We start from the raw sequence: 26,640 nt of genomic DNA on the forward strand, positions 1-26,640 counted from the left end.
TCCTTCAGGCCTGGCTAGAGATCCAGACAACTACACATGGGGAAACGTGTAAGGATTTCTTAAGAAACTGTCACATTGCAGGGTGTAGTGGTTCATGCCTTTTAAAGCTAGCACTCAGGATAAATAGGCAGGATATTAGGAGTTTGAGACTACCTCTTGAGACCCTATCTCAAAAAAAGGAAATTAGAATGTAGATATGGTCTATTTATGAGGTATTTAGGAAGGTAAGGTAGGGCATATAGAGTGTCAGACACAGGTGCCTTTAAGGATTCCATACCACTAAGCACTAGCTGACGATCCTATACCTATGATCTCAATAGCAGTATCAAGCGCTAAATCCTTCCCTTTTACTACTGAACCTATGAAAAGATGCACCCATTTATTCATGGATTCAGGCAAGTTATTCCTCTTCTCACTGGGGAAGAGAGCTTTGAAGTCAGACGGCTTGGGTTTCTGTCCCAGGTTCTCTCCTAACTAGAGGCAGGGTGAAATATGGGACACCTCGGCTTCCTTGTCTATAAACTTGGGTGGATTGTGATAAGATCAATGGGAGATCTGCAGTGTTTTGAAGCCTTTTCCACTGTGCACCACACACATGTGCTGCCACCGCCATCTTTAAGGCAAATGTTTCCCCACTCAGGGGTGTAAAAGCAGTTGGATAATGGGGATAGACATAGTCAAGTGACCCGTGTACTTTAAGATAGCCTGTGAGTAACTGCAGTCTAATATATCCCACACTCCAAAAGTCCTGACAGAACGTGGAAATCGGGGAGGGCTTTTAGAAACCACGCAAGCAATAACAGAAGTGCCGTCTGTATGCTGGTATGTGTTGTGTTAGGCCTGTGTTCAGTGTGTGCAGTCCAGTGAACATTTCTCTGGTGACCACTGTTACTGCAGAGACCTATGACATCCAAGCAATTTAAATGGGGCCAGAGATCCAACCCCAAGGCACATAGAGCATGACTTCCTCTTCAGTATGGTTGAACAAGATCACATCCACTCAGAGCCTTTGATCCATCAAGTCCATGGGCCTCATTGACCCTGGATTTGTTGCCCTCTGTAATAGCATGCATGATGGAGTTTTGGTGTGTTTGGACTTGCTCAGGGTTCTTATATCCAGAAAGTTCAAATTAGATTTTTTGTCATTAGCTTGTCAAGCTCCTCTTAAGCTCACTTAATGAGGTCTGCAGTGGAATGCCTTTTATGTTCTGTGGCTTTTCTGCTCAGCCTCTGCTACTCTAAACTGTGGCCGAGCAGCTAATGAAGTCACCACAGTCACTTACTGGAGGTCTGCTGCTTTGGATAACACACCTCATATGTGTATGGGTATTTAAATTCTGTTTTCTAGCTTTTAGGGTTTATATTCTCATGGTGCATTCAAGTGCCAGGGAAATAAGAGCAGATGGATGTGACAAGCAGCCATTCGGCAAATTACATACACATTACATTTCAACGAGCCAGTGTACATATGTCTGTCTGGATGTGCTCGTATGTTAAATTATTTTTGTTGCATCCAAATGGCTGGGATTTTAGTGAAGCGGTTACCTAGCATGTCAGCATGAGGGAAAGATGAGGCTTTGTGCTGAGCCATGTTATGGAATAGGACTGAAGGTGGAGGCAGAGGAAAGGTCCCTGTGTGCTTTTCCACCTTTCGTTAACTTTCCACTTAGCACTCACCACTCCACAACAATATGCGATAGATACCTTCACTGATTACCATCCCCCTTCACTGTTAATGCTATTCAGATGGACACTTTCTGCTTTGTTTAATGTTTTGCACATGGTAACCCCTTACGAATAAATTAGTAATTGCTGAAATGCTGAGATGATACTGAATTTTCTTTTGTGCAGACACTTTTTTTCTTTTAAGTGATGACTATGTGGTTATAAAGAATGATGATGATGGTACTTACTATATGCCAGGCATCATTCATAGCACTTGAATTCAGACAAAACCTCTGCAAGGTGCTGGCAGCTGTTCTCCTGATTTTGTGAATGAGGAAACAAACACCTACTGTGCGACAGAGCCACATTCAAATCTATTCTACTCTCATGACCTGCTCCATTGTGTGGCTTCCCGGGTTTGAAAATGAGTCATGTCAGTAATTTTCCAAACCTTTCAATTAGTAGGAACCATCACATCGTCATGTTTTATTAGGTTAGTGCCATTCTTAAATGTGCTTTTCAGTTAAACCCAGGGGTGCAAGTAGAGTCACTCCCATTTTCTTCAGTTGGCAGGAATCTGCAAAGGTGAACATATCTTCTATTCTGTATGGCTCCCTTCATTGACTTGCCTCCTGGCTTTCCCTTCAATGAAGAAATAAAATAAGACAGTAAAGGGAGCTAGATGATTAATACTACAAATAAACACGGTGGGGTTCTGTGGTAGTTAAAATACTGTGTTAACAAGCCCAAAGCATATTGTTAACCTAAATGGAAAATTTGCTATTGAAGATTTTTTTTTCTTGGCTTACTCCTGGTTTGTTCAAGTCCATTTTACACAAATGTTGTTTCAACTTTGAAATTAGCACGTGTATGAATAGAACATTAACAGTGAATGTGTTTGCCCAGTTGGAGCTGGTTAGGTTTGTATTTACAATTAGTGAATGAATTCCTCAGGAAATATCTGTGTGATGACATAGGCTCTGTCCCAGGTGAGCGCTAGAAGAAAGAAAAGCTCAAATGGAATTATACAGTTTTTAAAAATTGGTGAAAATAGCCTGCAAGTGCATAGAGTATATAGAATGGAATGTTTGCTAATATTTCAGAATGGTTCAATTTTTAGGAATGCATGTATGTTCTAGGGGGGGGTGAGATGTATTGCCAAGGATACCATATCTTCAGTAGAGTTATGTACTATACTCATTAACTATATGTTTCCCTTTACAACCTTCTCTAGAATTCATAAACCCAGAAGTTTCATTTTACCAATTCATGTCTTGCCACCTCCTCCAATCCATCCAGATGCCCAAATTGATTTTCTTGCATCTATTCCTCTCAAGAATTAATCTGTTCCATGAAATCCCATTCAATAATGAAATAGCTTTATTTTGGGTTTACAGCATCCTAATGTCTCCTCTTGTACAATACATGATTATTTGCTATGTAATTTTAGTATCACCTAATATAATAGAATGTGAATTCTTATCTCCCAAAACTGAGATAATTCTTGTAAAATCCCTAGCAATATTAAATATATGGTAACAAAACCTAGTAAATGACATCCATTATTTGGCTTTTTTATTATTTGTGAATATATTCAAATACATTGAAAGAGAAATAGAAAATAATTTACATAAGATCTTTTGGATGATCTCATGATTTTTAAGATCAGATTAGATCAACAAAACTGGTTGATATTTATTAAAGTGCTCTTACACTGTATCACATACATTATTCTAGTTTCATGTATATATCTTTGCCTATATCAGGAAATCAGCTGGTCCTCATCTATCTACCCTCATGAGTACCCTAGCCATATCTCCAGAAAACACTGATAGTATTTAAAAAATAGATTCCAGTCTATTAGACATCTGAATGATGTTCCTACCCTTCTCCCATAAAGCACAGTGGTTGCCATTACAGATACAACAGAAACAGACCATGGGATTAGTATAGGACAGATCTCAGATCCAGGGCCAGGCTTTCAAATTGAATTAGAGCTTGAGTTTCAAAAAAGATGGCATTCACTCATGTATCTCTCTCATGTCACCTCTATTTTAGTGTCTTTGGAAAGAATTCTCCAACTTTGGGCTCCAGACTCCTTGTGTAACAGGCAGAAAGCAAACAGATCAGAGTATAGGGCAGAGAATACTGGCTTTTACATCACGATAGTAACTTGGCCAAGTCAGAAATATGATATCATGGAACTTAATGAGAAAAAAAACATCCTAAAGATGGCTAAGTTTGGCTTATAATGTTTTTATACTGCAGCATGGCCTTAGATTCCACACATGACATGGGTCTAAAGATGAAGTTGTAGATCTTTACAAGTTGTTTATGACATTGGGCAGAAAGAGAAATGAGAGAATGACAGTTCCTTATATAAACAACACTTCACCAAGTGACAAAAAAAAAAAATCCTATGTAACAGGAAGAACTCATCCATTGGTGTAGTTTTGAGTACTCAGTCATCACATACACAGGAAGTAGGAAGTATAAGGAGGTGACCTAGTAGAACTGAGGAAGTCTTACCCCATCATTGGGATCCACAAACTAATCTACTTCTCCCTTCTCCCTCATGTACTTCCATCCTTGAATGGCCTATGCCTGAGATAGATGAATGTTGCTATTTATGTTGATATTTTGTGTTCCTGGTCATGCGTATTTGAAAACTACTAAACTTTTGTGACATTCTATATTTTATGCTTGTGGAAGGTAAGGAAACCATTTTTTCTTTTTTAGATAGTGTCTCCCTACTCAAAACTTCAACCCCCTGCCTTAGCCTTCCAAGTGCTGTCATGTGCCAACACACTCAGCTTGAAAAACATTTTAGTTGAATCAACAGTTAAATATATGTATATATCATATGTAACACGATGTTTTGAAATGTGCATACATCAGTTCAGTTGAGGTATTTAATATGTGCACTGTCTCAGATCTATTCTTGATATTTAAGAATGCATGTGCATCATATAAACTTTGTTGACAATAAATCTCTTGGACTTAATTGTCCTAACTGAAATTTTGTATCCTTTGAGCACATATCCTAAACTCCTTACCTCCTACTTCTGCCCTTCAGCCTCTGCTAACCACCTTGATATTATATCTGTGCCTGGTTTACTTATCTTCACGCAATGTGTTCTTGAAAGCATCAGATTTCCTCCATTTTTTTTTTTCGAGGTAGGGTCTCACTCTAGCCCAAGCTGACTTGGAATACACTATGGAGTCTCAGGGTGGCCTCAAACTCACAGAGATCCTCCTACCTCTGCCTCCCGAGGGCTGGGATTAAAGGCGTGCGCCACCACGCCCGGCAGATTTCCTCCTTTTAAAAGGCTGAATAGCATTCCATTTACATACATATACATTTTTAAGCTATACATCTGTTGATTGAAACAGGTTGATATCATTTCTGAGCTGTTGGGAATAATGCTACAGTGAACATGGGCATCTAAATTCGTATTTGACATATTAATTAAATTTTCTTTGGATTCACATTTAGTATGGCATTGCTGGGTCATTGAGTAGCTCTACTTTTAATGTTTGAGGAACTTCTATACTGATTTTCTGTAGTTTAAAAATTGTTTTACTGGTCTGGAGAGATGGCTTAGCGGTTAGGTGCTTCCCTGTGAAGCCTAAGGACCCCTGTTAGAGGCTTGATTCCCCAGGACCCACGTTAGCCAGATGCACTGGAGTTTGTTTGCAGTGGCTGGAAGCCCTGGCATGCCCATTCTCTCTCTCCCTCCGACTCTTTCTCTCCATCCTTCTGTCTCTCTGTTGCTCTCAAATAACTAAATAAAAATAAACAAAAATTTTTTTAAAATTGCTTTGCTAATTTCCACATCACTTTTGGTGTGCAAAAATTCATTTCTCTACTTGTCAACACATTATCTTTTTTTTAGATTTTTGAATTTGAATTTATTTATTTATATGTTTGACAATTTCATACATGTATAAATTGTTTTATAATCATATTCACCCATCATTGCTTTCTTATGCCCACTGAATGCTTTCTTCATCCCAACTAGTGCCCCTCTGACTTTCGTATCTCTTTTATTTTATTTTAATGCTATACTAAGAGTGAATACATTATCTTTTGATAAGCAGAATCTGATAATTTTGAGGTCATATCTTATATTATAGTTTTAACTTGCATTCCTGTGATAATTAATGATAGCATTTTTTTCATATATCTGTTGGTCATTTGTACTTTGTCTTTTGAAAAGTTTCTTTCAGATCTGCTGCCCATTATTTAATTGGGTCACTTTTTTGTTTTTGTTTTTCTTGATGCTGAAATGAGTCCTTTGTCAGAAATAGAACTTGCAGGTATTTCATCCAATCACATCCATTGTCCTTTCTCTCTGTTTATTTTTCCTAGGCTTTGTAGAAACTTTTCACTTTGATGTCATTCCCATGTGTTCCATTTTACTCTTATTTCCTGCCTTTGGAGCCATATTCAAAATACAAGTTATAGCTCAAGCCAGCAGTGGGAAAATTTTCTCATATGTTTATTTTAGTGGTTTTATAATTTTACATGACACACTTAAACCTTTAATCCATTTTATGGATTAAATTTATTCATGTTTGCTTTGGTTTTTGTATCTATTATAAATGAGATTGTTATCTTGATTTTATTTCTGGGTACTTTTCTATTATTAGTTTTTTATTAGTGTTGGGGTTGAGAAATTCTGAAAGAGGAGCCCTAAAAATGAGGTAGGGTTAGTTTCATTCTCCTGCAGGTAGGTGCTCAGTGTTCTCAGCATGGTGATTCAGAGACATTCCTTTCCCTGTTGTGTGTTCTTGGCACCGTTGTCAGAAATAAACTTTCTGCGAAAGGCTTGCTTTATTTCTGGACTTTCTACTGCATTTCATTGGTGTAAGTATCTATTTTCAAGCCGGTACCATTCTGTTCTGATGTCTACAAATTTGTCTATCTTGAGCTATTCTTACTGGGGTTTATTCTATCTCTTCTGTGACAGTATATGTATTTTTGTATTATTTCTATACCTGTGAAAAAACTATAGTAATTTTGATAGGAATTATATTGGATCTATAAATTGCTTTGACTTCTAATATTTATTCTTCCAGTCCATGAACATGGGCAATCTTTCTATCTATTTAGTTGTTCAATACTCTTCATCAATATTTCATAGCATTCAGTGCCTAGGATTTTTAAAAATTTCTTCATTTAAGCTTATACAAGTTTCTTTTGTAATTCTTATAAATGAGATTGTTTTCTCAGATTATTTTTCAAGTAGTTTGCAATTAGTGTTCAAAAGTACTAAAAGAGCAATGCTAAAAACAATGGACCCCAATGAATTTAAATTTCTTCATAAATACCTTATTGGGGGCTGGGTGTGGTGGTGCCACCTTTAATCCCACACTGAGGAGGTAGAGGTAGGATGATTGCTGTGAATTCAAGGCCACCCTGAGAGTGAATTCCAGGTCATCCTGGGCTAGATGGAGACCCTACCTCAAAAAATAAACAAAAATAACCATATTGGGGAATGGAAAGGCTAAATTCCTGTGCAGAAAAGGAACTTGCCTTACAGAAAGAGATTTCACAAGGTTCTGATAGCAGCTCTCATGGCTAAATACACATATGCATATTTCTTGGTTTTCATTTTACCTTTTCCATGAAATTTTAACACTGATATATGGAAAGGAGAGAGAAACCTCATTTGGACTAACTGTACATAAAAGTTTCGAGCAGCTACCTTGTTGCATACGTACCCTGTGCGGTGGCTGAGTTCCGCTGTCAGTTTGATCAGATTGGGAATGCATAGACATTCCTTTTGGTTGGTTCTCTCAGAGAACCCTGACTAACACACCCTGTCATTGTCTTGGCAAATGACAACATAATCACTGTCTTGTAGGAGAGAAACTTAAGTTAACTGTGTTAGATGATCTTTTCCAAGATTATATGGGACAGATCTTAATGTGAGGACTAACTCTAAAAATCCTATTCCTCCTATCATGCCATTTGAATATCTCAAGAGGCAGTATAAAATATAAAAATAATTAGGGGAAATGATGGTCCATTTTTAAGAAAAACGCTAAAGAGTATCTCATTTTCAAACTGAGGTTCTCTTGTCCTCTTGGTAATTGAACTGCCAAGACCAGTATTTGGTATGTCATGTACAAAATTATAGAAAGGTAGATGAATAAAAGTGGTAAGAATAGAAATGAAGACTATTGCATCAGAGTAGCTCATGGTTGCTATTAAAGGAAGTCAAGAAAAAGTATGTGGTATTCTTCTTTATTTCTATTTAAAAGAGCAAAGAGGTAGGTAGACTGTGGTGAAGGATAAGCAGAAAATATTCAGGTGGTGACAATGAGCAAAAACAGATCCACGTAATGGGAGTTGAGAGCTATTTCTTCATCTCCCTGGTCATTGCACCCTTCAGTGACTGAAAATGTTCCGTTTGGCTTTCAAGCTAGGCTTGTCATGCGAGAAGTGTACGGTAATTTCATATTTTCTTATAGCTTTCTTTTGGGGATAAGCGCTTGGGTTTTCTGCTGTTTGTTATTTCAAAGGCATCTATATGCTAATACATTTTATGCTAATTATTTTCATGTTTGCCCCTCAGGTTATGCTTCATATCACCCACCAAGGAGGATCATCTCTCATGAAAACTTTCAAATTTGATTTTGAAAATTTATTCAGAAAAATTTAAGCCACACATTTTCCCAACATAGAAAATAATATGCTCTGGAGAATCATCTAATTCGTAGAAAATGGACTAGGATAACATTTGGGTTCTCACACAACTGCGGTCCTCTTGAGAAAACAGCCAGGTACACAAAGCATTTAACATTGTGACATTGAACTGCTGGAAGAATGGTTAGAATAAAACTCAAATAATAAGTATTTGGAAATCACTGAATGACTATGTCTGATCTAAGAAGGAGAAAGGAAAGCCCATTTTCATTCTCTACCATGTCTGAGCTGTGTTAACCACTTCTATTACTATAAACACCATGTTTTAATTGTGTGTCATCTTTTCTTAGCAGTATTTACAAAACATTATAACCCTAATGATACCAATGCCTGAAAATGAAGTTGTGCTTACAGGAAGAAAAGTAGAAATCTCAATAATCTAGCTTAATGTTTATTCTGGCCCTTTTATCATAGAGATTCTTCTCTATGAAGTTGTCGTTTGTGTAGAGAGCAGATTGCTTCTGAAAAATCATAGAACTTAGCCAATTAACCTATGTTTACAGTATTTTTTATATGTATCTTCTTTTTAAGAGGAATAGGCTTGTAATAGAATGCTGTTGACATGAAACATTAAACTAGATGACTTTGGAGGGCATTTTACATTGTCTCTGCTGAAAATTGAACTCCTTCTGTTCCCAAGTACTTAAGGAGTGCCAAGACCCCATACAACCCTCCTCTGCATTGTTCTCTGCCCTCATCAGTGTTCAAGGAGAGTAAGGAGCCTACAATGCTGGGGAAGGGGAGCCCTGCTGTAGACTAAGCTCATTTCATGACCAGCCTCCCCTTTACCTACTCTTCTTTTCACCTTTCAGTGACTGCACTTTCTATTTTTTTCTTAAATGCTTTCACTGTCAGACTTTAGCAGTGACATCATCTTGCCAGAAGTGCAACACAGCTTCTGGTAATTCTCCCAATGGCTCATTTCGATGCCTCTTGAGGTCCAAAACAGTTTTGTTGGTATGAGAGCTTCTTCTCGGGGCTGAAAATAAAAGGTTCCCTTCTACAAAGAGCCCTGACAGGCAAACTAGGCTGTCTCCAGATAGAAGAGCACTGGGAAGGGAAGCTACAAAAGGTAGATGAAGATAACTTACCTGGGCAGCACTAACTGGGGCTACCAAACAGCATTTTGACACTTTGGCAATAATCTCTGAGCAAGAATGAACCACTGTGAGGGATCGAGTTGGTAAATGGGCTAAGATAAATGTTTGTCGAGCAATGATGAAGCAGCATTTTGTTGAAAGCTTGCAGTGTTTGTACATTCTGTTGCAATCAAATACCTGCCGTGTTTGGTGAGCTAAACTCTTGCGACCCATCATTATTTTCTTTTGATTCTACCTATTTGCCTGTGATGATAGCAAAATAGCTATGCATTTTCCCTTTTAAAGTTACATTTGAAGAATAATTCATTGAACTAACACATTTGACCTTAATGCAGCCCCAGCTAAGAAAAAAAAAAAAAAAAGTCCTCTTCTTGCTCTTTTCTGAGCATAATTCAAACATAAGCCAAATAGAAAAGTAATCTGTGTCCCATTATGCTCCAGAACTTATCAAGTGCTTCTGAACCAGGCAACCAGATGAGGGAGGCTTCTGGGATTGGAGTCTGTTCTTTGAGAATTAAGGTCCTTAAGGACAAGAAAGACCCCCTACCTAAAACTGGCTGTAATTTTTCATTTTAGTAAATGACTGGTGGTCTTGGCTCATTCTGTATGAACAGTGAAATTTGGTCAAGGATGCTTCTAGCAATGCTGTGTGATGTGAGCTCGGCTATTCTGATTCTGTTCAAGCCCGTGTAGCATGAATAAGCTCAGATTGGAACAAATAGAGAAGAGAGTAAAGTAAGCTTGAACTTGAGTTTTAGTATCAATACATAAAACTTTTCATATATGAGCAAACCTCTTTAGTTTCCCTGAGCCTCATTCTCCCTGTGAGTAATACTGGGAGAAAATACAACCCCAATTACTGTATGTACCTTAGCTATGAGGATTTAACGTGAGGATGCATTCAAAGGCTTCCCACACATAAAAAAATGCTCCAACCAGGGGCAATATCATAACATTGTTATTTTCAATAGTAATTTTATTATCACTGTTAGTGATGCTAATGGTCTCTGTCAGGAAAATGACTGAAGTTTTCCTCTTTAAGAAACTTATTACAAATTAAACGTATGCATAATAAACACTTTTCTGCCAGTAAGACAGATTGTGATTAACATGTGGGGGAACCTCAATGTGTTTGATGTGATTCACTGGAGGCCTATATCACTAAATTTCAGTGAGAGCATTAACTTTTTAAAAATCTAAATATTTTGTAAGGTGGAAAATTTAAAATTTCACCAACTTTTATTGCTTGAATCTAATCACTACCAAATATGCATGTGAGAGAGAAAGTAAAGGTCAATTACAATAAGCCATTTCTACCCTCATTATCGAGAATCCAGATGTCCAGCTAATGAGCTTGCCTTTTCGCTTTGTTAAGGGTTACTTGACATTATGAAAAGCTTTGTTGTGATTGGTTTCTTGTGTTTGGGTAATAATGGTCTGTGGATTACAAAGTATAAGCTGAGGTCCTTGCGAATGTGGGCTGTAGTATTAGACAGAATAAAGGCTGTCCATAGGAAAAGACACCTTGCTTGCTGAAAATCTCTAGTGAGCTACCAATAGCCTCTTGGGTCCAGAACATCTGACTAAAGCAGGAAGGCAGGTCTCAAGACCATTAAAACATTTTGGAATTGCTGCTAAACAAGACAAGAGTAAATGGGCTTCTGTTTGTCTCCCCACAGAAAGAAAAGTCAAATGTTAATTAAAACTTTGCAGAGTTGGAATGGATCATGCCATTCTGTATTGAAAAGTCAGCTTTGACTTCTAATTGAATGCCAATGAGAAGAAAGAGAAAGAAAAAAAAAAAAAGACCCATAAATATGTTTGCTAACAAAGGTTCTATTGCATACAAATCTCATTTAAAGAGAGAAAACTTTTGTTTTTCTTTTAAGTATGGCAGGAGTCTAATGACAATAAAGCCTTCAGTAAAATAACATGTTGAGTAACTATATGCTTTATTTAAATTTTGCTTCTTTCCTGTAGGGTTCCCTCTTTCTTGAAGCCTTTGTTCTAAAGGAATCCTAGTAGTCAACTCATGCCCATCTCCAGTCTCCCTGATATTTCATTTTAATCGATTATTTTGGGATTAAAGTCCAACATCTCCTACCTTTTCAATGCCCGTCATATAGCAGAAGGAAACTAATAGCAATTAAAAGGAAATAACTGTGTTAGGATTGGGGGCTCCTTTCCCAGATGTCCCTCCCATTCTGTCAGACTTCAGTGGGGAGTTGGTGTAATTTCACCTCAAATGGGGAAGATTTGGAAATGGCTCACAGCCACAAGTCAGGTTAGAAAATAAGAGAGATTTTCATTTATAAGATTGCCTTCCTCTTATCTACTGGTCTTGTCTCCTAGACTGTCTGTCTGTCTAGAAAGCAAAGTCAATAAAAATGATTAGAGCCAGCGTCTCACAAACGTACACCCTTAAACCATGAAGCAGTAATGCTGTGCAGGAAATATTTTTCTGACCTTTTCAAATTGCATCCAACTGTCTCGGGAATTTCTCAGGGACTTGAGGTAATAAGGTTCAATCCGTTTTACTGTCTGGCTTCAAATTTAGTTCCTCCAGAGCTCGAACTTATCTATTCTTTGCATCTTGGCCTTGGCATCCATTCAGGGCAGAAATCCATGCATCTCATCTTCCTCCCCCACCCCACAGCTTTTTGCTAAAGGATCACACTGTGAAATCTTCAACTAAGTCGACTTTCTACTTATTACCCCTTTCAAAAAAAATAAAATATTAGTATGAGAAGATTAGTGGGTATGTGGTCCTGTGAGAAGCCCTTGTTGAATTTAATTAGCTTTTTAGATTTCATCCTATCTTAAATCTCAGTTTTTACCCATGTGATTTTGTTGCCTTGGTGATCTTTATATAAAACTTTTTCAACTTCCTTATACCATGGGCGCTCTTAAAAATATATATAAAAGAGGCCAAAACATGTGAGTCTCTTTTGTTCTAAATCGATTTTTTGCTTTTCTTCTGTGAGTACAAATGGAGTGGACATGCTCCCTGGTAGGGAAGGGAATTATCCAAGTGTGACATGCTAAAAGGCAGCTGAGTGGCCTCATTCTTCACTGTGTTCCCTGAATGAGAACAGAAAACAGAATCTGGGGACACTTCTCTTGACCTCACAAAAGGCCTGAGTGTCAGGAAGCCTCGACAAGGAGTTAAACAGCTCCTGGTACTTTTCATATTCAGAACATCTCCATGCTGAACGTGATCCTTGGTGTTTCCTCATTTGTAGGACACAGCGACTCAATAGCACACTTTGTTTTGTTGCCCCATCCCGCCCCTGTGCTGCCTTCCGTGGAGATTAGAACCTTGGTTGGAATTCCCTGTGGTCAGTGGAGCTTGGAGCCTCTTTCTGGCTTGGAAAGTAAGTTCATGGGCAAACAGCCATCATCAGGAGGAGAATGTCTTTTTGAAGTTTCCCTTCTAAGACCTGCCTTTTCTTGTATATGAATTTGTTAAGTTTGATCATCACAAGATATTTGACTTATAAAAATGTGATAAGTTTTAAAAAATTAGAAAGTGGGCATGGGGGGAAGGAAATAAACATTTAAAAAATATTCACAGCAGTGTTTTATTCATAAAAGGAACTGTATATCCTTATAACAAAGTTCATCTTTCATAATATAACTTACCTTTTACAGTTAAAGAAATGCATGTGTTTTATTCTATTTTTTTTTACATTAATGATAAAATGAATTCTACAAGGTATTTATTTATAAGAATGTACTGCTATTTTGTCCTTTGTAATGTTATCCATCTCAATAATGGAGTTTATTCCTGATGTATTGGGTATGGTTAGCTGGTGCTTTTCTCAACAGAGAAGTATACTGGCAATTTTGTAAATTCAGATTCATCCAATATTTGTAATAAGCTCGGTGCTTTATTGCCAGCTGAAGAGTTAAGTTTTCCAGGTGCAGTAATTAGTAATTAGAGCAAGTTTGTTTGAGGAGAGCTACAGGGCACCTGGGAGGCTGTTCGTGCAGGTGTCTGTGTGTGTGGAGCCCTGTGGGAGACATGCATGTGCACGAACTTGAACTTGGGTTTGAAAGGCAACAACTGCAAGCCTAATGTACTCTTGTTTCTGCATATGGATACCATCTCTTACTACACTGAAAACATGGCTATGCTCAGTAAACCCTTTCAGAAGAGAGAGTGGATGTGGTCATCCCAGGCTTAGTGCTTCCCTGTTCTCATTTCAAAGTGCTATCATTTTTTCTATCTTCCAGACCTACAAGTAAAACAAGACCAGGGTTCTAATTTTCCATCATAATTATAAAGTGATTTGAATGTGATGAGAGAAAGGAATAAGGTCAGGGTGGGTCTGGTGTGTACTGGATTTTTGCTTTGCGGGGTGTTCTTGGAGGTTTCAGGATGACTTGAGAAGTGGAAGATACTTTTAGGTGGTGAGGCATGGGGACTAAGAAGCCTGAAGAGCAGGGTTAAGAGTAATGATAGCAGTTTCTTGGAAGATAGCTACCGTTTACAGGTATTTCATTGATGCCTACAGTAGAGGCAGTGGCCCTCAACTTCAAGGAGGGAAGAATTTTAAAAAACCTGAATGTGCTTTATAGTGACAAGGAAACTTGTGAAGAGAATCATATTATTTTTAACGGAAAGAAACAAACTCTCACTTTCGTACAGTGAAATTTTGATTTTTCCTAGTTATCTTTCTCCTCTTATATCTTCACCTCTTCTTCCTCCTTCTTGCTTTGTTTCTCCTTCTCCTTTCTCTTTCCCATAGACAATAAAATAAAAGCAGAATGTTAAGGCACCATCCCATCCCCTGAACTTTTCATTGCTAGATCTACCATTTCTCTCTGCTTTGTTACAGAGCTGTTTTTGGAATGGTTGCTAATTTAATGGTTTTGGAAGTTTAACAATGGGCAAGAGTTCTGATTCATGGCTTATATTGTGGCTGCATACTATTTTTTATTACCTTAAAATAATAATACAAGTATCAGAAGACAGTAATCACATACCATCCTCACAACTCATGTTAACCCCACCTGTATTCTGTCTACATTAATGAATGTCACAGGAGGAAATAATGGATTGAGCAAAGGGACATTTTTTGTGGACAAATCAGGAAAATATGGTCCTATAAAAATAATATTTGCCTATCATGATATCTAGGAAATTACATTCCTTCAAATATACAACTGTGTCTTTTTTTTCTATGTGCTTCAGATATCTCTATAACATAAATAAACATCCTTGATTGTCAAAGCAGGCTTGTTACTGTGATGTCTGCTCAATGGAGATATCGATGTACAGGGATTCAATTTCCCTCTTGAAGCGATGCCTAATAGACTTCACTTTGCAGCTGAGGAAAGGGCTTCCATTGTTTATTCAGAGCAGACTGGGCTCCTTGTATTACCACAGCATCACTTAAGCTCCCGAGCCGGGGCGGACAGCCTGACCAGTGCATTATGTGTTCCCAGGCAGATCAGCACACCGGAAGTTGATTCAAATCTAAGCAGAGTAGTAGAATCTTGAAAGCTGTCACCACCATTCACTGCACACACTTTCTTCCTAGAGTGAGTGTTGGGAAAAGTCAGTCAGCATCTCACTTGCGACAAAAGTCTTCCTTTGAAAAATTTCATACAGAACTAACAGAAAAGAACAGCATGGCTTTACATGTAAATATTATTTCAAGTCCTCTATCATCTATCTATCTATTAATCTATCATCTATCTATCATCTAGCTACCAATCACATATTATCTTTCTTCTATGTATCATTTATTATCTACCTATGAATCATCTATGTCTATCATTTATCTATCTGTCTGTCATCTCTCCACCTACTTTTCTATCTCTCTTTACTCTCTCCCACCCATTCCTTTTGGGTCTGAGGTCTCTTAAATATGCATGCAGTTTCAGTTCAGGGCTCACAAAAGACTGTGCTTTCCACAAGGTCACTTCACTGTCACCATCACCTTTATTGAAAACATACTCAAACTAATATAAGCAAACAAGCATAAATCATTTTGAAACCTGTCACACCCAGTTCATCTTCCACATAGCTTTCTGACAGCAGAGGCTCAGCCTAGCTTTGGTGGAGTGCCTGCCCAGGTGCTTGATCTGCTGGTAACTTCTTACTGCAGGGGCTGCGGTAGCATTTCTTTTCCTTTAATTGGAACCCCACTGACACTTTGTAGGATTCCCCGCCCTCCCCCATGAGGCAATATATCTAGTTAGACCTAGAGCACAGCTACCGTGATAGGTTGTAATATTATAGTCAGAAATATCAACATTGGGATCAAATAAAGCAAACACCTAGGCTATTGGAGTTTCAAGACTGTGTTCGGATATTATTAGGACCTCACCACTTTTCTCGGCGTTGATCTCCTAAGTTAAAGTAACAGTGGCAGAGCTCAACTTGAGTATGCTTTGTCTCCGCATGCCTCGCTCTACTTTGGTTCATTTCATAGCTTCCACGAGAGAGAAACACGAGAATGACTTGCCCATAATGAATAAGTGAACAATAAACGCAAGAGGTTTGACACTCTATACCCAAATTTTATTCTTATATTTACGTATTTTATTCTCTGTTCTATGTGAACAAATCTAACAGGATGCCTGGAAAGCCTTACTTTTATTTAAATTAAATTAATTAAAATTCACAAGTAAATCTCATTGATCTTAACTTTGGGTGTCAAAACAAAGTTTGTTTCCTTGTGTATTTATTTAGCATCTGCAGTTCCCTTATGCTATTTTTATTTTTATCACAGAAGTTCATGAAGACCACACCATTCGCCCTCTAATTTAAAAAAAAATTTTTTTTTGATTTATTGAACCGGCTACAGCAAAAAGAAGATCAATCTGACATTGTAGGCTAATAGAGAACAAAGCACGTTCATAATTAAAAGAGAAAAGGGCTTTTCTTGTTCCTTCCAGTTTAAAATAATAAAAAAAAAGCTCCTCGCCAAAGTGCCTTAGAAAATAATGCATTCAGACTGAGTTGAATTACCGCCTAGCAGATTCTATTTATCTGTAGCTTAAAAAGCAGCTGCGTTTTTGTAAAAAGCAATGAATGTGGCATTCCTACTTAAAGGTAGAAGAAAAAGAACACCCCTTGTTTTGTAATAAGGGGATTTTCAATTTAAAAGAGAGAGCGAGTCTGTTGTGTGAAGGAGGGTTATTACATCCACTGTATTCTCTCTCACCCACCAGGAGGCTAATAATGAAGGGACCAGGGGAGCAGGCCAATACTACAAGGGTTATCTCACAACCTCAGATGTCGGATAAGTTGAAGGAGGCAGGATCGCCTCTGGATGACATTCAGAAAGGCTGGGATAATTATTTGGAAGAGAAAAGCCTGCCTATTCTTTCCAAGGTAAACAGTTCGTTTCATCTGTCCCTGGCATGCTTCAGTGCAAAACTATGCTTATATGAAGATATCTACAAAGTCTGACTAAAAAAACATAAATCATTCTAGGTACATGAGTACTGTCTGACCAGCCTGTCCTCAGGTTCAACGCTACATCCTTGGAAACCTGTCTTAAACAAAGGATGTGCTCAGAGCTCCAACCACACCCAAAAGCCCATGCTTTGAAGGATCTGCCAAGCTCACTTTTAATCATGAGAAAGAAATTACCCACATGGAGACAGCAGAAAATGAGAAAGCAAAGCTCGTGCTGTGAATAATTCCAGCGAGTGCCAAGGGGCTAGTTGAGGAATGGTTTCACGAGGTGAATATCTTTAGCTTGTACTTAGGGTTTGGTAGCATATAATCATTTTCTCTTTTAGGAGTGATCATGATCCTAAGTGTATTTTCTAACCCAAGACTGCTCAGGGCATTTGTCAACATGTTGACAGATTTAATATCAGCCTCATTTTGGTTATTTATGATGACTAATTTTACACTTGCAGATATGAGCCCGTGTCTATCACTCACGTCTGTATTCATGTGCGGTGCTGTGCGTGCATGTCTGGTCATGTATGTCTCTGTGTATTTATGTACCCTTAGTCTTGTCTTCTCTCTGTTGTGAACACAGGTTGTGAGAGTTAGCCAAAGAATGGGTGCAATGATTTCATTCGAATTTTGGGACAGGAGGATTGCATGTGTCTTATGATGATGACTGGTTAATCTGAATTTTCAATTCATATAAAGGGAGGGGGATGAGCAGAGCACATGAGTCAAGTGACAAAAGCAACGTATTCCCTTTGGGACAAGCAGAATTCAAATTGAACATCACTTTCAGTGTGAAATTAGTTTGAAGATCTCTTCCCCACCTTCCCGTCGTCCCTGCTTTTGGTGCCTGACTTAACCCCTTGATGGCTGTTTTAGAAAAGGTTCCTTCCATCCCAGATTTGTGCCTGACTTTATCCCTAGTAGCCCATTGTCCCTCTTTGTTTTATTTTTCTAAAGATTACATTCAGTAACAAGAATATTTTACTATTTTAAGAGCTTCACTACTTACAAGACTGTGCCGCAAACATGATATTTATTTGTGGCCCAAACAAATGTTTCAATAAGATAAGTAAATAAATAATAACATTTTAAGGCTAATTCAGCAAGGGATCTTTGTGAGTTACATAGGAAGACCCATGTTGTGTCCAAACCTCTAATTTCCCACATAACAAAGTCATAGGATTGCCATGCCAACCTTGAGCAATTTTGGCTTAAAGCAAGCCTCTGCCTAGACTCAAACTACCCTTCAGTTCTGGCCTAAAGGGCTAAAAACCAGACTTGTAGAAAGAATGCATTGTCTAAGAAAATGTTAGGCTGCTTTCCCATTTGTACACATTGTTGGTGCCACAGTTAGCATCACCAAGATTTAAGATACGATTCATTCTCTTTCTGTAGTCTGGTGGCTGGTGGAGAAAGAGAAAATATGGAAATGCTAAGAAACAGTGTTATTCTTACCAAGTATTTTCAAAAGGACAACTTGGACTTTTATTCCTCTCTCTAAGGGAGGAGAGGTGTGGTAGGGGAGGGGAGCCAGCTGGGGGTAGAAGTAGAGGTGGAGCTGGGGAATCAAAAGGTGAAGGCAGGTGAGCAGCTGTGTTTATTTTAATACATATCATTTAACCCTCACCTAAAAACAAATTGGAGAGGTTTGGGAGTGCATTAATCTGGACCCAATTAGCATGTCTTTTGCTCTCGAAAGTGCAACCTGAGATTAATGAATATAAACTAGAGTTTCAGATGCAGTGCTTAAATCATTTGCATGTTCATGCATGATAATTGAATTTATGTATGCACTTCCTTTCATTTAACTATTTCCAGTCTCTTTGTGACTCACATAAACCAAAATTTCATTATAGTAGCCTCTAGTTGGAAATAGCTTGCTAAGGAAAAAACTCAAGTCCTTGGGTTTTGTATATTTGATTATGACTAGGACTTTTTTTTTTAATGTAGAGGGCAGTGTATGATAGTGTGGAATGCTGCTTCAGGTTTTGATAGCCAGATACCTCAAGTCTATATTAAAAGGGCAGAAAACCTTGGGAACATATGACTGAGTTTTCAGGGGTCACTCAGAACTAGGTTTCAATGTGAGCACTTAACAGTTTCTTAATAATGGTAAGATCAATGTCAAAGCATCATAGACAACATTTTTGGAGTCTGTCCCTGAGTTATGTAGATTACTAAGAGAGGGTTCAGTGCACATAACTGTTTCTGGTATAATTAGGTATTTGTTCCACAGAAGGGGATGTGGGGTGGTGTCCACCTCTGTGAAAGCCTACAGGTGAGCAGGTAGCAATAGTGGACTCTTACAGGCAATGAGTTTGATCTTTTCTCATTTCTCTTATGTTATTTGGGTGTAGAAGGCCTAGTGATTACATAGTGCAAGTAGGTTCAAAGTCCCCCTCTTCCCACTATTCCTAAATGAAAACTCTAAACACAGGCAGTGAGCATGCGAGAAAGCCTCTTGTGGGAGAAGCATAAGCAATAGGCTTGAAACAATTCCCCTGGCTGCAGTTTGTATGGTAATTTGTCTGTCTTCTGTCTTTCCTCATGTGTTTCTAAGTTCAATGTCAAAGTGATGAGCTTTTCTCCAGGAATTCTCCCCAGTGTCCTTTGTTTTTGGTGAATTCTATGGTTGAATGTTGCTGAGTGTCTTCTGGTCTTGTTCCTGGTCTTTGTAGCTAAGAATGTTGTTGAAGGATAAAAAATCTTGTTAATTTGTGATGTCACAATTTAAGTGTGCCTCCTGTCACTTATATGTAGCTTAAAATGTTCCTTAATTGTAGCATGAAATGATTGGTTAGCTTTGAAATGGTTGTGAAGTCAAGTGAAGAAAATAAGTTTTGCATCCGACCAAGATAAATTCACTCTAGTGCTTTATGGCTTTTTATTCCTATGTGATAGTAATAAAGTCTCATGTAGGGATGGAAGCCATGAAATACATTGTGAAAAATCATCAACTAAGAAGGGGCCATCAGTATAGAGCACGTTAGCCGGTGGACCATGCTGGAGCAAGGACCTAGTGGATAGCTCTGCTGCAAGCTTGGTGTTCCTTTGGGTGACTTTACCATTAGGTTTTGACGGCTAAGAAACCTAGGTTGCAAGAGTGGATTCATCTTCCTAATCATTGATTAACATGCACGTTCGGGTCTGCGCATTTCTGTTTATCATACATTTTTCTCTGTTTTCTACTAACGGACATACTCCAGGGGGCCTTCAGTAGCCCATCCACTTTTAGGCAGCATACAATCTTTCTATATTTTTTTTTCTCCAAATGTTGAGGTCTTTCTTCTGAAACAAAGAAGAAATAGTCAAAACAGACATGTCCTCTTGGAAATGGGGTCCAGATTTCTCTACTCCCAAGCTCCAACAAAGGTATATGTTGTATGGTCTGGAGTTGAGACTCCAGAGATCCAAAGATGCACAAAATGAGAGTTGTATTCTTCCAATGGTGATGTGTGTTTCATGGAAAGATCTTTGATGTGAAAAGAAGTGCTTGGGGTGGGTTTGGGTCCTAATTACTTTACCACTTCAATTTTGTAAACTGAGTCATGTGACTTAAACTCCGTGGGAACCTTTTATTTTGAAAATGGGAAGAGGTGATACCAGGGCGTAGGGCTGCTAGGAAGATTAAATGAAGCAACATGTAAGTTATGTAATGTGCATATATTATGTATAAAGAGATATTTAATATCACTTTGTTTAAAAAGGCTCATGAAATATTAGTTTTTTCTTGTTTCCTTCCTTCCTCTCTATGTCCTTCTCTTCCCCACCCATCCTTCCCCTTCCTTCAGATATCAGTCTAATACAGCACTTTGGATCTAAGCAGCAACTCTGAGAAAGAAAGACATCTTCAACAACGTCTTATTGTACCTCCTTTCCTTACAGAGCTCAGTAGCTTAATATCATTTTTACTTGAACTGTTTAATGTTTACTAATGAATTATATTCATTTTTACTCTCTTCTGTATATTTATTTTTGCTAAAACTGTTTTAATGTTAACTTAACTGACCTGTATTCATTTTTATTGATTTTTGTATTTTCAGTGGGAATTTCAATAAAGAGTATTTGCATTAGCTTTTGTTTCTCTATTTCCTCTACACAATGAGATGCTTTGCAAATATCTAGACATTTATAAAAGGACAAGTGATAACTTTTCCTTTGAAAGCACTCCTTCATGGTATCATAAAAAGTATACCCCTTCTCTCCCTAAACAGTTTACGTATTAATCTGAGGAAATTGTCAATATAATTGTAACTCCAATGCTTATTTATCTTTAAAATATTTAAAATATTTAAAATTAAGAATTATACTACCACTAAAGGCTGTAAAATCATTGTAAGGAAAATAACCTTGAGATTACACAAACAATGAATCTTCTTAAATTATAGAATGATGTAAATAAAAATCAGGGACACACATATGCAGCCAGGTTTCTTTTATTAGTAGTAGTATTGAACCTTTCATTAAAATTTTATGCTTATTCTTACATTCCCAGTTTTTACTTAATGTCCTTAATATTTAGAAGGTTTCCAAACAGTTGAGAATAATTGAGAAAAGAAGAGAGGAGAAAGTAGAGAATTAAAAACAATGTGAAAAATAAACAAGTAATAGGCTATAGAATTCTAGTTTATGTTTAGGGAAGAAGGGAAACTGCAAATACAGTTCTTGGTTCACTGTAAAAATGGGGAGAGTTTAAGTTTGTATTATCGTTTCAGTGAACCTGAACCTTTCTTCTACAGATACTATTTTCCATTGACTACCATAAGGTTGTTATGAAGTTTTTAATGAGCAGAACCTTCTCGTGAGGGCTCGAATGAATCCCTTCACTCTTTTCTGATGCTCTGTCTCCTATTGGTGCCAAGACCCAGACAAGGTAGAAAGATTTAGTAGTAGGCTGCTCAAGATAAAGTGCTAATGTGATTGTCACAGGTACTATTACTACAGGTATCCAAAGTAATGGAATTTCTCTAAAATCAGGCAGAAATCCATATTATGATACAGGGTATTAGCCAAATTTCCATGATCAAGAGTCAAAGATGTGAAAGTTAATTTGTCAAAAAAACTGATAGAAACCTTCTGTGTGTGGCTTTTGGAAATGTTTCCAACATACAAAACATTCTACCCTAGCTATCTTCACAAGCACCATTAGAAGTAGATAGTCAATTTTAATAGTCACAGTTAGACTGATTAATTCTGGCTGATTCTCATTTGGCTACAATTAATGATTTCCAGTTGGACAGGTTGAGTCTAAACTGTCAATGAGCATGCCAATGAGCACAAGGATGGTCACAGTCACACACCCCATCTTCTTCCTTGCTTACGTGTGGTTGTATTTAAACTCGAGTGGTACAATGTGGTACAGCTCATTTAACCCCAGCACTTGGGAGGCAGAGGTGGGAGCATCACTGTGAGTTCGAGGCCACCCTGAGACTACATAATAAATTCCAGGTCAGCCTAGGCTGGAGTGAGACCCTACCTCGAAAAACCAAGAAAAGAAAAAAAAAAAAAGATTATCTTCAGGACTTCAGGAACAGGTCTGTGCCTCACAGCCTCACAATAGGCACTAGCCTTTCCAGGTTTGTGAGCTGACAATGCATCTTAGAGGATAACTGTAGCAGACAACTTCAAGTTTGCTAAGATGATCTTCTAGACCAGGCGCAGTTATGGAGGAAGGGATACTTATTGAAACTTACAGATCCAGGGAAAGTTCCATAATGGCAGAAGAAGTTGGACTGCTTTAATAGGTCCACACAGGGCTGGAGAGATGGCTTAGCGGTTAAGCGCTTGCCTGTGAAGCCTAAGGACCCCGGTTCAAGGCTTGGTTCCCCAGGTCCCACATTAGCCAGATGCACAAGGGGGTGCACACGTCTGGAGTTCGTTTGCAGAGGCTGGAAGCCCTGGCGCACCCATTCTCTCTCTCTCCCTCTATCTGTCTTTCTCTCTGTGTCTGTTGCTCTCAAATAAATAAATAAATAATTAAAAAAAATTAATTTAACAGGTCCACACAGAGAGAAAAGCCACAAGCCAAAAGCTAAAAAGCTGCACAGCAAGTCCAGGATTAACTAGGCACTTTGTATATCTTTCTACTGGAATTTCAAACCCACCACCACACCTTAAAATCCACCCAATGTCACCTCCTCCTTCCAGGTCACTGCAGATCCAAACTACAAACTAATAAAACACTGAATATAGTGGGGGCCATCTATTTAAACCACCACAGTAACCCTCTGTAAAGAGCCCAGTAGAGCAGAATGCTGCAGGGTAAAGTGATCTCACTCAGAAGTGAACGAATAAATCTTTCTACCTTGTCTGGGTCTTGGCACCAATAGGAGACAGAGCATCAGAAAAGAGTGAAGGGATTCATTCGAGCCCTCACGAGAAGGTTCTGCTCATTAAAAACTTCATAACAACCTTATGGTAGTCAATGGAAAATAGTATCTGTAGAAGAAAGGTTCAGGTTCACTGAAACGAACTTCCAGACCAGGCACAGTTATGGAGGAAGGGATATTTATTGAAGTTTACAGACCCATGGTAAGTTCCATAATGGCAGAAGAAGCCGGCCTGCTTTCACAGGTCCAGACATGGAGAGAGAAGCCACAAATCAAAAGCCACACTGCACAGCACATTTCAGGAACTCCAGCTAGGCACACTTTGTTTATCATTCGATTTGAATTTCAAACCCACTACCACACCCTAGGACTGGACTCTAAGACCTACCCAGTGACACCACCTCTAGCCAAGTGGCTGCAGATGTGAACTACAGACTAATAAACCAATGAACATTTGGGGGCCATCTATTAAAACTAGCATACTATCAAAGGGTTCTGGTTTGAAGCAGCATTAGCACATGCACATTGTCCAACACATTCAACTCCAAAACTAGGATTATAGGTTTGTGGGACCCCCTATAAAGAAGTAATAAGGAGTTCAGAATCCTCTCATTTTTTTGGATGGTATCATATACTCTGTATCCATGATTCACATAAAAGAAGCTGATCTGTTTAGTTATGGTTGCATCTCACCATGAAGGGATGTACTCTATACTGTCTCTGCACTGATAAAAAGCAGCTCATGCTGATCCATACTCTATTTCTTACCTGTCTTCGTACATAAAGTCTCTTAAACTACATATGAGGCATGATGGTGGGGAAGATTCAACCAGAATCTCGGGATCAAAGTGGAATCTCCAAAGAGAGAAGAGCAGAACCCAGAGATTCTGAATGTACCAATTAACATAAACCTTCATCATGAATTCAGATTTTCCACCTCTAAACCAATTTTTGGAATCCAGAATGGTTGCCATTGAATATAGGTTACACTATACTTTCAGTTAAAATACTTATGGCCAAAGGGTAGAGTGGGTGAGGCTTGAGAGCATACTTATAGCTTGCAATGAAAAAGACTAAGGCCTATGGCCATCCAAAGATAGACAAAAATCCATGATACCCAGCCTCTTGAGCTTTCCCATCATCTTTAGCCCTCACCACAAAGAATGCAAAGTAAATTGGGTAGTTTAAAGTCATCATATTAGGACTCACCATTGATTATTTCATTCCATTAGCTTTCTTTTCATTCATATATTTAGTTGAGCATTACAAATCACTTTCTAGCTAAGAGATTTAAAAAAATCCCGGGAAAATGTTACAGTAGAGAAGAGGAAAGCAGCTTCTTGTTAGCCCCAAATGGGGTTACAAAATGAAAGCTCAGTCGATAACTGCTTGCTTCAGTTCTAAGCCCTGGCAATGACCCACAGGGCCCTCATGGCTTGAATTCACAGCATCTTTCTGACTCTACCTGCCAGTCTACCCTAGTGCATCCCCTCATTGCTTATTCCTGGAGTATATCAAATGTGCTTCTCCTTCAGAGCCTTGGAAGTTGCTGTTCCCTCGAGACTACTCCTCCTGTGTATTGGTCTACAGAATCTCACTGTCTCAGAAATAACTTAACAGAGACTTGCTCTGACCATCCTCTATAAAATTATGTCACTTCCTCCTCACTAAAGCCCCAGCCTGAATGAGTTTTCTCTAGTTTTTACCTTCTGATGTAGTATACATATTTACAAGCTTGTCCTACCACAGTGCAACATATATTTCAGGATCTGCCTCTTTTGCTGAATAGTTAGTCCCCATAGCCTAGAATTATGTAATCATGTCTACATATACTACACTCTCAAGTTTTCTTTTCTCAAGTCAATATATAACAGTTCCTAGAATTCAAAGGCACATAAACTGATATTATTTTTCACCATATGGAATTATTTATATTTTCAACTTGTAAATTAAGCATTATTTTCTTACAACACACATAACTTTCCTTCTCTAATATTCCCTCTTAAAACAATGCTGCAATGTATCATTGCTCATAAACTTTTATCCCTTTCTTCTTGGAATAAATTCTCAGTAACAAATTTACTGAATCAGAAGTTGATGGGTAGGGGCCTGGCATGGCCTGTACTTCACCCAACAGCCTTAGGCAGGAGAATCACAAATACAAGATCATCCTGGGCTATATAGTGAGATCCTGCCTTAACAAAAAGTTAATTGACATTTTTGTGGTTCTCTCTCTCTCTACATGTGTGTGTGTGTGTGTGTGTGTGTGTGTGTGTGTGTGTGTGTGTGTACGTCACACAAAATGACTTTCCATGCAAGTTATACCAAACCATACAACTAGCAAAAGGTAGTCAGAGAATTTGTTTAATATCCAAATCAATGTTACACTGATTTCTATAGCGTCCATCAGTTTCTTTGTCATTGCTGTTGTTGTTTCTGTTCTTTGCATTATTCTTCCTAGGAGTATCTAATAAAATAAGCTATTTTGTTTACTTTTCAATTTTATAATTTAAGAAATTATTTTAAAATTGATGGAGACCATAAGTTACCTTTTCTAATTTCACTGTTATCTATCTGAGGAAATGTCACCTTTCTACTGGTAAATGGCAAAACTAGGAATGAGTGACCCAGTACACCTGATTCAAGCCAGTGCTGGAAAGTATGTGAAAAGCATGAGTCACCTAAAGATAATCAGAGTACACCGTGCTATGCCTTAAGTATCAGTGCCTCCCTGTTCCTTATTAATGTCAAAATGCCCACAAAATTATCTCTTGGTCCTGAGAGATGAGCTCTTGTTTGGAGGGTAAAGAAGATAACAAGGGGCACTACCTGTTCTCCTTGCTGGGCTCATTGTTTCGGGATCCCTTATTTTTCTTTGTCTCTCTGTCGCAGTCCAGTTCCTTCACATACGTCTACTTCCTGAGTTTCATGACATTATCAGACAACCACAGTGGCTACAAGTGTTAATTTCATTTCTTTGAACACAAAACAAAGACATATGTGATGTTCTTACTAAGAAGAAAGTTTCAGTGCTTCTCTGCATCCAACACAAAATCATGATTTGGAGGTGTTTGGAGAATGACCATTTAAGCCAGCACACATGTGTACACCTTTGAAAAAAAGTCAACATCAATCTTCACAAATAAGCCCATAAAACTTCCCATTTCTCTGTAGAGAAATATATGTTAATATAAAACATGGAATTATGTTTTGCCCTTCTTTTTGCAATCTTCAAAACTGGTTCTGCCTTTTTAAAACACATGCCCTTATATGAATCTTTTCAGATAGGATGTTCTTATCTTGCTCATGAATTAGATTATTGTATGAATGTCATGACAGAAGGTCAAATAGTAGTTTGGCATCATTGATAAGCAAGCACAATTGACAGAGCTCATTTATTCCCAG

At 38.1% G+C, this 26,640-nt stretch overlaps 1 long non-coding RNA gene across 1 annotated transcript in view; it reads left to right on the forward strand.

The window, feature by feature from the left end:
- Positions 1–20,910, forward strand: part of LOC123461682 — a 99,156-nt gene extending 78,246 nt beyond the window's left edge. The window contains exons 6-10 of the long non-coding RNA XR_006637789.1: positions 8,250–8,457; positions 12,723–12,854; positions 16,666–16,828; positions 16,931–17,183; positions 20,698–20,910. This is a non-coding gene — a long non-coding RNA (uncharacterized LOC123461682). The remainder of the gene's footprint in view (positions 1–8,249; positions 8,458–12,722; positions 12,855–16,665; positions 16,829–16,930; positions 17,184–20,697) is intronic.
- Positions 20,911–26,640: the final 5,730 nt, after the last annotated feature.

This window comes from Jaculus jaculus, chromosome 6 (genome assembly GCF_020740685.1).
Source record: "Jaculus jaculus isolate mJacJac1 chromosome 6, mJacJac1.mat.Y.cur, whole genome shotgun sequence".
NCBI classification, from domain to species: Eukaryota; Metazoa; Chordata; class Mammalia; order Rodentia; family Dipodidae; genus Jaculus; species Jaculus jaculus.